Below are 12,181 nucleotides of genomic sequence, written 5' to 3'. Positions count from 1 at the left end.
GACCAGCTGCTCCAGTTGAAGTAGGGGCGATCGTCGGTTGAGAGTTTCGGACTCTCACTGCCATCTGTGGCTGGAACGAGGCCGCCCTTATCGCTGTCTTCCGTCAGGGTCGCCACCGTCCAGACCAACCTAGCCATCTATGTTGACTCGATAGGGCTGGAGAATCTCATTTAATACTCCATCCATCTCTCAGCGACTCATTGCGATTCACTCATTGAAGCCTGCTGCATCTCCTCCGCAGAACCCCATTAAAGCACCCCCGAACCCTCCAGACCCAGAACCCATGCATGTCGACCAGTCTCTCATGTTGTGAAGAACGAGCTCTCCGTATCAGCCCGCGGCTTTGTCTCTGTTGTGGGGGAGTCGGTCATATGATAGCAACCTGCCCAGCCCGACACACGGTGAGTACGGTGCAACCTGCTACCTTCTTTCAAATTAACTTGCGTAAATGTTATAGTAACTTCCTCTGACCTCTCTGTTCCAGCAAAAGCCCCTATAGTCTCTGGTGCTGTGGGAAAATTCATCTCCCTCGCCATGAACACACTCAGACTACCTTGCATACAGAATACTCTAAATCTATGAATCCACAATATCCTGGTTTGCAAACCACTCCCCCACAATCTCCCTGTAAGTGGGGGCAACGCACGAGGAAGCAATCTCCTTCTGGGTTCTAGAGGGTTCAAATTCCGATATCGTCCTGGGATGCCCGTCTGAAGCACCATCAGCCCTACATAGACTGGAACATCTGTAAGATCCTGCATTGGGGAGGCCTGCCGATCCTGCTGCCGCAGTCACCCTGCCCCCGAGTCATCAGACCCCAACCAAGGTACCTTGATCTCACCCAAAACCCCTATTATTTAGTCCTGTCCCCTTGAGCTCAACCCCAGTGGAAAGCCAAGCCGTCCATCCCTTCATCCAGGTTCTCAAAGAATACAGGGCGTTCCTGGACGTGTTTTCCAAACAGTTGGCAACTAAACTCATCCTTATGGGCCATGGGACTGTGCCATCGAGCTGCTCCCTGGGGCTAGGAAGGATCTACCCCATCTGTCCCTGAACGGAAGGCCATGGATGACTACGTAGGCGAGGTGCTGGTGCAGAATTTCATCAGACCATCCACTTCCTCTGCCGGTTCCAGCTTCTTCATGGGCAAAAAGGACAGACATTGGAGACAGTGCATTGATAAATGGACTCTCACACACCTGGAAGTTCTCATATCCCCTTCCCCAGTTTCCTGAAAAATCCTCTCCAAACTCGACCTCTGTAGTGCATAAAACCTCATGCCATTATACCCAGTAATGGGTGGAAAACAGCCTTCATAACCCCCTCTGGACATTGTGAGTATCTCATCATGCCTTTTGGACTTGTAAATGCCCCTACCATATTTCAGAGCTTGAAGAATGAGATTTTCAGAGACATGCTTAATCAGTTCATTTTAGTTTATATACATGACATCCTCATTTACTCCCATAACCTGTCAGATCACATCTCCCACATCTCCCAAGTTATTCAACGTCTCCGTCAGCACCACCTATATCTCAAGATGGAGAAATGTGCGTTTCAAACCCAGTTTCATAATAACTGTCAAGATGGACTAGGGGAAGGTGGACACCGACAACAACTGGCCACAACCCACCACCTTTCGAGAACTACAACGCTTCCTAGTATTTGCCAATTTTTACAGACGTTTCACTGCAAGCTTCAGTTGCACCTCAAGCTTCAGTTTCATAGCCTGACTCCTCACTTCCATGATTAACAGACTGTCCAAATCTCTGTTCTGGAGCCCCGAAGCACCCGTGCTCTGCCTCCTGGAACCTGAACTCCCCTTCACTGTCCAAGTTGACACCTCAACCTCCGGAGTGGGTTCAGTGTTGTTCCAGCGGCAGGGGGAGCCAGAGAACCTACTTCTCTTGCAAGCTGTCCCGGGCAGGGCAGAACTACAGCATTGATAACCGGGAACTGCTGGCGATTAAACTCGCCTTAGACGAATGGCGGCACTGGCTGGAGGAGGCAAAAAATCCCTTCTTGGTGATTTCGGACCACCTAAAACTCGAGCTAGGGGGGTCATGTTCATCTCAAAAACCCCACATCAGATGCCTGATGGAAAGCTCATGTCCCTACCCATTCCTCACTGCACATGGTCTCACCTTGCCGTTGACTTCCTCACAGATCTGCCCCTGTCTGATACCTACACCTGCATCCAAGTGGCCTTAGATCAGTTCTCCAAGGCCTACAAGCTCATCCCATTGCCTCGACTCCCCACAGCCTTTAAGACCGCGGAGGCACTTTTCAACCAGGTGTTCTGTAACAATGGTTAACCAGAGGTCACCCCAATTCATCTCTCCAGTCTGGAAAGAATTATTTCAACCCCTGAACATTACAGTCAGCCTTTCCTCTGGGTATCACTCCCAAGCCAACGACCAGGCTGAGCGGAAGATCCAGGATATTGGGGGTACCCAGGATCCTTCTGCACCGCTACCTCGCCTGGGCTGAGCATGCACAGAACTCTCTCCGTCAGTCTTCCACTGTGTTAACTCTCTTTCAGTGCATACTCTGCTACCAATCCCCCATGTTCCCCTGGTCAGGGTAACCCTCTACGGTCCCGGCCGTGGACCACTGGTTTCAGAGAGCGAGAGGGTATGGGATTCAGCTCGTCAACACCTGCAGCAGGCTGTCAGCAAGCAAAAGTTTAATGCTGACACCCGACTCTCACCTACCCCCCAATATCAGCCGGGACAACTGGTATGGCTGTAAACCCGGGACCTTGCAGCCTTGCAAGACGCTGAGTCCCAAATTCATCGGCATTCATTCCCCATCCTGCACCAGATCAACCCAGTCACTTACTGTCTCCAACTTCCACCACACTATAGAATACCACCTTCATTCCATGTTTCTTTATCAAAACCTCACCATAACCCTGTCTCTGTTCCCTCTGTAGAGCCTGATGACAGGGATGAGTCACCCCCTCCTCATCACCCAACACATCTATGGATGAGATCTGTTTGGTTACTGACATTCTTCCAAATATCTTCCTCTGTGTTCAGCAAAACACAGAAATGTTTACAGGTTAAGAACAACTTCAGGGTGAGTAAATGGTGACAGAATTTATATTTTTGGGTGAACTGTCCTTTTAAGGTCAGCTAGGCCTAGACTTGCTTTTGGAAAATCTTACTACCCTGCATTGCACACTCTGTGTACATTGAAAACCTGGTCTTATAACTGGACCATTATAGATAAAATGTGATTGCAGGTACGCTGATGCAACATCCTTTAGCAGTGACTAGTCCTACGTGGCAAAGCATTCAACCTGACCTTCCTGTGCAATAGGATAATGCTTTAAGAAATGTAATGTTTATTGTAAATAGCAAATAGCAGTAAGTATTCTATTTTGAACATACAGTAGCTTCTGACTGTCTGGTTATAAAAATGCCTTCAGGTATAATGGACTATTTTTGACTAAATGGATTTGTATGGCCTTACAATAATGAACAGTTTTCACCTTTCAGTTCACAATGTAAGATATGAGTGAAAACACATGATGTGGTACAGGGGCCCAAACGTCAGATCAGCTGTAGGTCACCTAGAACTTCCCTATTTCACTCACTAATTTTCTCGCTAGTAAATTTAGTCTCTGTGCCTCTGCTCTCTGTGTGTACCATAACTGTATTAAATGTTGTTCTAGTTAGCACATTAGAGCAAAGACTTAATGTGAATGTGCATAATTCAAAGCACTGTGTCCAGAGGGCATTCATTAATAATCCAAAGGGTGCATTTCATCTTAAATGGAGAAAGGTTTAACATTCCCCTTGAGTTCTGACCCCTCAAAAAGTGGAAACTTCTGACACGTTAACTCGGGCTAACCTGAACATCAGGAAAGGGTAGCCGTGTGTTTATGCATTTCTGACCATTCATGGCTTTGAATTAGACCGGTACGTACTACAACAATATAGTATACACCTCGTTTACTATACCTCATATACACTGTTACTGTATCTGTAACAGATCATCGTATTATTCAACACTGGAAATTCCACACTTCCTATTAAAAATAGTGAGTATATTTTATATTGAGTGGTGTTTGCTAAGGCAAGAATCAGTTTTGCTTATATAGAATTTTATAGTTTTATTTAATTAACACTGCATATAGGAATTTACAGTCTGTCTGATATTTGACCTGTGTTTTGACTTGCATAACCTATATGTTTTGCTTATAGTCAATGTTTTCTTGTACAGCTGCTTTGTAACAATGAAAATTGTAAAACGCGCTATATAAATAAAGCTGACTTGATTTGACTCCTTTTTTTAACAAACCTGATTAACCCTTAAAATTATCCTATTTCTTGTGCCATGGATATAATTTGTAACTTAAATATGGAGAGGTATGGAGAAAATCGCCTTGATCTTTTTAAGCCATTAGATGTAGAATTATCATCTGGCAGAATACAGATGGAAAAAATCTGTGGATTTACACTCAAAGAAGGATCTGAGCCATATCCAGGGATCAGAATATCATCAGAATATCATAGAGAATAGGAGATGGGCTCTTTTGACTTGAGCCGAATGCAACATTATATCAACCACCCAGATACCCTGATAACCACATATTAATGCTTTGTTTTACATAGCAATCTGCTCTACCCTGACCACACACAACACCTCAAACATGTGGCAAACACATTTTTTACCCAAAGATTTTAAATATTTCATAATTTACTCACCCTCGTCTTTCAAACCTAACTTTCTTCTGCATAACACAAAAGAAGACATTTTGAAGAACGTTGCCACCAAACAACCCACCATTGACCTCCACACAAAATACATTTTTCAAAACATTTTGTTTTCAAAGAAGAAAGAGTCAGGTTGTGAATAAAAGAGGGTGAATAAATAATGACAGAATTTTTTCATTTTTGGGTGAACTGTCCCTTTAAATTTAAGGTGTATAGGAACTAAATTGGTACACAGTAAGTGTCCATAAGAAGAACTACTGAGATCAAAGTGTCTGGGGCCACTATTGTGACTCTCTATAAATAGAATCAAGTTTGCTAGATCACTTGGACGTAGGCAGCTAGATACTATAAATCCTGCCAGGGTTTATATTTTCCACCCTGTTCTAAAAACGGTGACGGGTGGCAGGCTCATTAACCTTAATGGTGACATTTGGATAGGCAGGAGCAGTACATGTACTCTCAGCCCACCTTCTGTTTCCTGTTTAAGACAAGACTTAAAAATAGGTGTCATTTGTGGCCCCACTGTTTTCAAGTCTACTGCTTTGACCTGTATGCTTAAACAGTGACATCCAGGATTACAATATTGTAGTGTTTTTGTCTGCCCCATTGTCTGGTTGAGAGCAATAACAACCTACTGGTTTTTTTCATCCTGTAATTCCCTCTTCTTGTATACTGTATAGGCCTATATTCAGAGTCATCTTCTATATATTTTTCGTCTGTTTCAATTATACATTACCTGGTGGGTTTGAATCATCCTACCAGTCCAGGTCCAGACAGAATCTATGAACATTTTCTCGATGCATATTCTGTGCTGACTTCATAGGTGAAATTCTGCTAATAAATAAAGAAAAATGTTTTCATTTTCCTTGTTAAATGACAATTTAATAACTCTCGATGATACTACGCATTCTTCCCCACTGCACTTAGGAACCCTGCACCAAATGGCTAAATCCTTCAGCCTGTTGAGGAAATGCGCTCGTAGCCCACGCGAGCAGCACCTGTGTTTATTTGCACGACATGTGAGCAAATGCTGCATGATTGGCAGTCTTGGCAGCTGCTCGCCTCTTAAATCATACACTTTACCCGGCTGATCCAGGTTCAGGCCAGGGCTCCGGTGGGAGTTCGCGTGCCATCAGGTCGTACAAGAGTGGCGGATCTGCTGTCTACTCATAACATGATTTTGCAAAAGACCATATGGAGAGGGAGACAGCAGAAGTGAATTAGATGTGTATCTATAGATAGCAAAATCGTTTTTCAGGTTTGGCTTTTGTATAGTATCCAAATTGAAGACTGATGGTCTTTGTCAGCCTTTGAACTATATCTATCTACATACAGCATGGGTCCCCTTGCATGGAATTCGTCATGTTGTTTCTACAGTAGCCCTAAACGGCCAAACTGCTCTAGAGAGCGCGTTTTGTAAATACGTTATCTCCTTCAGCAAAGAAGTAAAAACGTGACAACATCTTTGTCCTATGTCAGCCAACGTAGTGCTTCGAAAGGGAGGGTTGGGTGAGCCGCTGGTTGCAATTTGGAATCTCACTGCTTGATGCTTCTCAAATCTCAGTTCAGTTGCTCCACACTGAAATAAAATCTTGTTTCTTATTACAATGTTGGGTGTCTCATTGCATCAGTATAGCATTTGTCCTGTCAATAGAACATTCAGAACTCTTATGTGAACTTCCTGTATTGCTTGTTTCAGATGCTTCATGAGACATTTGTCACTCTGGGTGTTAAGAGGGATATGAGAGTTGAACAGAAGTCATGTGCAGGAAATGAACATGACTGATAAAAGTTCAGAATGAAATAAACATTGGGCTCTAGCTTGCAAAACGTCTCAATGTACTTGCTGTAGAGGAACACAAGAACATTGTTTAAAAGCATCTCATGTGTTGTTCAAAATGGTTCCATGGTAACTTTTTTATTACAAATGGAAGGGTTCCTTTTGCAATGTTAAACTCCTGTGTGAATCTTTCAGCTTGAGCTCAGGTCAGTAACACGCACTATTGGGCCAAGTTTCCCCCTCGCAGGGTCTCCTCTATAGAGCCGCAGTCACTTACCATCTGCCCAGTGTTTACACTCATCAGCAGAGCACTGGTAATATAGAAACATTTCCTACTGGCCTAGCCAAAGGGAATAAAGCTTTCAGTGTAACGTCTGACACAAGAGACTGAAAAATGTCTTTGCTCTACGCAGGTAATACGTAATTGGGCCGGGCCACAATGTTCTCAGCACTTTAGATGCTTTTGTAGCTGTTTGCTAATGAAAGTGTCACTGGGAGTTTTATACCTGACAGTTTGTGACATTTGGGCTGTGGTGGCTCATAAGTAAATATTTCCCTACAAGGACAAAGTTCAAATATTTCAAACATTCTTAACTGTAAACATGTTTCCCTTTTGTAACACTACACAAGTAAATCATGTCCTAATATTGACATATGCTTGTTATGTTCTTATATGTATTGAACATTATGTAATAGGGTCCAATATGGGATGTACAATACTATAGTTTCCTTTAAATCAAATGTGACATTATTTCTTTATTAATATGTCAATAGTTTAACTAGCCATTCAAATAGTTGACCAGCAAGAGAAACAGTTTATGGAAATGCCCTCTATAGTGCCCCTTGTGGTAAAGTAGAAAAATAAAATAAAGGGATAGTTCACCCAAGATGAAAATTCTGTCATTATTTACTCACTCTCTTGTCGTTTCAAACCTCTATGACTTTCTTTATTCTGCAGAACACAAATAAGATATTTTGAAGAATGTTGGACACTGAACAGTGGCGGCATCCATTCACTTCCACTGTATGGACACAAATCAATGCAAGTGAATGGGGCCCTTCGCTGTTCAGTTAACATTGTTTGTTTTGAAAAAAGTATCTGTGCTGTGCAATGTTGTATCAATTGAAGTCCTTCCACAACATATTTCTGTGACCTGTCTCCAGGGGATTTTGTCCATTTGAGGAATGTAAATAAATAAAGCAGATGACCTGGGTGTTGCTTTCCTGAGAGGCCTTCCATGGGTGGATATGTACGTTGACAGCCTCTCCAGTTAGGTCAAGGGGTAACTGTTTTAGCAATGGTAAAATGTGTGTGAAACCATTTTCATTCATTACACCATGTAAGAAGTGCTGTTACATGCATTTACACTCTTGAGACCATTTTGATGTGATTAATTGTAAATGAGAAGGTGGAGGAGTGTAATAATTTCTTAAAGTGTCTGATGAGCCTAACAATTTATTCAGAGATGACCCTGAATGACTTTATAAAATGTGTTCATTCAGGTCTTTATTAAAACGATAATGCAAAGGAATAATATACAATATGGACAGAATCTCATAGAATTTAATAAGTAAAGAATCATTAAATATTTTCAAGTGTATATTAAATTAAGTAACATATTAGCAGTTAATATGAAGGAAATGTTTCTTCTGTCCTCCCACTATGTGCAGTAAGCTCTGTGTGATGAAAGCGCCATCTTAAATATTTCTGAACTTTGACTGTTGTTTCTATTACTAATTCAAAACACAAACGGGATCGCGCTGCATCTGTACTATAAGCCAAGTCTATAGGCTATGTCTCAGCTTTGTACTTGATCCCCATGAGCCAAACAGTATGTGTTCAGTCTCCAATGTGTAGAGCAGATCTGTACTTGTTTGCCTTTGAAGATGCTCTGTCAGCACCAAGAGGCTGTTGTTATTTGAAGGGCTGTAGTTCATTGATGCTTATTGGGACAGTGCACCCACCTGATGACTGGCCTGCTGAATGTTCAATACGTTTAAAATTTGATGCAGTGTCCACAGCCTAAGCATAAATGACAGTGTATGTTCGGTTCTACGTTGCTGCAAATAACCATTAGAAAAAGTATTCGTGTGTGAATGCTAGATACAACATTTAAGTAGGAATATAACATCCTTGTATTATCCATCTAAAAGTAACATGACATTATGCGTCACATTTCCACGCGTTCGAATCCATCTGTTATACCGCACGTGTGTGTGCTTGTATCCAGTGACACCATTCTTACAAAAAACTCCTTTCCCTGTGGCCACAAACCGGCCTGAACACATGTTGTTGAATGATGCATGAACTGGCTAATCTCTGACACTAAATGACCATCCCTCAAACAAGATGAGTCATGCTGTCTGTTTCTGTCTCCTTACCGCACACTACCTTCTCCCACTGGCCCTGAAGATCAGGTGACTATACAGGCCCTGAAATATTCAGAGCTATGTGAGAACATCTATATATAGACGTGTTGCTGCTCCCAGGACACTGGCTAAATGTCAGCGTAGGAAAAGCTGGGAATCGGCGTGCCTTTTGGATCGTACATCCTGCGTGGTGTTTCCAGTGAATTTCAGCTAGCTTCAGTGGAAGTGTAAAACACAATTAGAGAGTTGAGATTAACATCTTTCGCTAAATTCCAGTTATTCCAGTTATCAGATTGTGTTAACTGTTTGGTCTGAAGGAGTAACGCCCATAATGACCGGGTCTTTGTGAAGAACAATTCAGTAGGCTAAAGGTCATTTGAAGTCCAGCTACTGTTGTTAAAACTTCATTATGGTTTGGGTTGATAGGGTGTGCCGCACTTCACATTGTTTGAAATATATAGGATTGTTCATTTATTAATCATAATCAAGAGATGGTGATTGAGAGTGTTGAGGTTTTGAATAATCAGATATTGCTGTGCTACTGCAACCCAGCGAAAGCACATGTTTTGGTCTCTTGAAACACAAAAAGACAAGTTTAGATTGTTTGAAGCTATCTGCAGAAGCATAAATGCTCATTCTGATCTAGAACCGCCCACTCAGGGGCGTTCACAAAGAATTTTTTTTCTCATTCTACTGCGCCACTTTTCCATTGTTTTTCTATGTTAATAGGTGCTAGATGGACATGTTTGAAAAATATCTTCTGAAGCGAAATACGAATACATTTTTCGTATTTCGAAAATGTAGTTTATTTTGCTAGGATATATTGCCTTAGACTTTTATAGACATTTATAGAGATAAAACTACAAACGTAATGGTGGCATGCTGGCTTCATGTATCTCAAGGTAAAATCTCATTGGTACTCACTTGTTTCAGAACCAATCTGAATCATTGTTTGGAGATACATGAATCCGCCAATGGTTTATTTTTATACTCTTCTTAGAAACAGGTGAATTTGAATTCAAAGACATTACAGAAAGAAAAGACAATGTACGTCCTGGGTGTGCCTTCTGTGGCTAATATTTATGTTGCTAACTTTCTAATCTTTTCTCATTGAAATATGAGAATATCTAGTTATAAATGCTTCAAAATCTCATGAATTTCAAGCTGCCTATTCCCATCCAGCAATGAGACATGACCAGACCATAGAACAGCAGAATAGTCAATGCCCAGAATGAACTTCTGGTGAATGCCAGATTGACATGCCGTGTGAAATGAATGATGATCTTTCGATCATTGTGAGCTGGGGCGCCAGAAATATTCTGTAAAATAATGGTTTTTGACTGTTTTAAAAAATACACAGAAGCTTGACACATGTCAAAAACAATAATGCGGTACAAACACTGTCAATAGAGATGTTCTCTGTATGCCTGTCTTTGTGAAGATTCATAAAGCTTACAGAATGAGCCTAACCTTCTTTAGCTCTTGACATTTCCCAACCCCTCTATTTGAAAACGTCAGATTGGTTTTGAAGTGGTGACAAATGTTTTCCGTGTGACATCGAGTTGATAAAAGCTTGCTGGGATAATTTCCATATCATGCCAGCGGGCCCTCAATTCTAATTTCCATCACTCTTCCAGACACATCCACAGTATCTGCAACCCTTGACAAAATGTTTTGTAGCTGATGAGAGAGGACGCTCACGTGAAGAGAATCAGGGGTTAATAAGCTAACTTTGTTGTAGCTTGTGCGTTAGTAATTTGGAACTAACTTTATAAATGAATAAAGGAACCGTTTAGATCATGCTGATGTGCTGTGATTGAAGGTGATGCCGCCTGGTTGATCTCTGAGGCCCGAGATTCGTTTTGGCGGAATTTAAGGAGAGGGTAGGTTGACCAGTGCTCATGTTAATTATTTATGACCTCAACACAGGGAGAAGTTCTTTAAATGGCAAGTTTCAGGCTGTGTGTTTCAGTAGACAGTTTGCAGTGATGGAATATATTCTTCTACTGGAGCCTTAGTATTTTAGATGCACTCAATAGGGATTGCAATGTCTAGACATGGTTTCTGTGTAAATATCACTGATGTATGTTGATTGAGTTTTGGTTGAGGTCAATAAAGTTTTTTTTATATAACAACACCCTTTTTATATGACTTACCCGCTATTCCTGATTTAATGGGAACACTGCACACACATTCACCATCACAAAAAAAGTTTGTGGTCAGGATGGCAAAAACGAATAAGGTGAACCGCAGCCGTAGCGGCGATTAGCGCTCTTTGATCTGGAGGTGATGTTAAGAGGCATTGGGGAGGCGGTGGTTCAAGTGGGGAACCTTCATCAAACTACAAACCCCCCATTTAATAAAAGTCAGACAAAAGAATTTTTACAAACAGTTGCCAGACCACATTAGACGGATAGAAACCCGGGGAGTGGCAGACTATGCTGAGAGACTTTTAAAGCATCATGGTTTCTCTTAACTTCAGTGTTTTTGAGCTTCTGTAACTGTACCAAATTCTTGTGATGTTCAGTGTTTGATGCTGTAGCTAAATTAACTGTCAAGCCATCAACTGTTGAGTTCAATTCCCAGTGCATGCTGGGCAAGTCGGCCTGGTTGGCATGTTTTAAGACCCTCTGAAACACTTCAGCCTCAAGGTTTTTTACTGTCTAACATTTCAAACAATCTTGAAATTGATATGTATTGATTGATTGTAACAGTATTAGGGTGGTGCAAGACCTGATCTTGCAAAATTATTGTAACAATCTCAGCTCCTCCATCAGCCATGCTCCCTCATCGCTTCAACTGTTCACTTTCACCATACTTTTAATCACAAACTCCATTTCCCAGAATCCCTTGCATTTCCCAACATCTTTGACTACCCCGCACCTGCATGTCATTTGTTTGGACTTTTTAAGTTTCCTCTCCTGCTTTTTCTTTTGCGGAGTATTGTTGTTTAATTCTTGTCGGTAGTAGACAGCTGAGGAACGCTTACCTGTTTAGACGCCAGTTTGGCTTACCTGTTTTTCTAGCCCCTTGTTTTCACTTCTGTTGTATCTCGTTAAACGCTCTTCCCTGGAATTCCGTTGTGTCCCCGTCTATCGGAATTCTTCCCACGTGACATATACAATTGAGTATACCTAAACATTATTGCCTTTAAGCGGTTGTTCAACCAAAAATGAAAATTATTTCATGATTTGTTAATCCTCGTGTTATTCTTAACCCGCATGACTTTTATCTGCAGCACGCAAAAGACATTTTGAAGAACACTGGTAACCAAACAACATTGGACCCCATTGACTTCCATTGTGGG

General features: G+C 41.7%; 1 protein-coding gene across 3 annotated transcripts in view; it reads left to right on the top strand.

Annotated features, from left to right (window-relative positions):
• bcl2b (BCL2 apoptosis regulator b) overlaps positions 1 to 12,181 on the top strand; it is a 32,743-nt gene that overhangs the window by 4,559 nt on the left and 16,003 nt on the right. Inside the window, exons 2-4 of one of the 3 annotated variants that reach the window (XR_013786409.1) lie at positions 242 to 401; positions 485 to 826; positions 2,936 to 4,289. The exons of 1 other annotated variant lie outside the window; for it this stretch is intronic. The gene's annotated coding sequence lies outside the window, so the exon portion shown is untranslated. Of the gene's footprint in view, positions 1 to 241; positions 827 to 2,935; positions 4,290 to 12,181 lie in introns of those variants that run through there. One more of the 3 variants, XR_013786408.1, reaches the window with a different exon arrangement.

The sequence above is a fragment of the Barbatula barbatula genome (genome assembly GCF_947034865.1).
Source record: "Barbatula barbatula genome assembly, chromosome: 3".
Lineage (NCBI taxonomy): Eukaryota > Metazoa > Chordata > Actinopteri > Cypriniformes > Nemacheilidae > Barbatula > Barbatula barbatula.
This window is presented reverse-complemented; position numbering and strand designations above follow the sequence as displayed.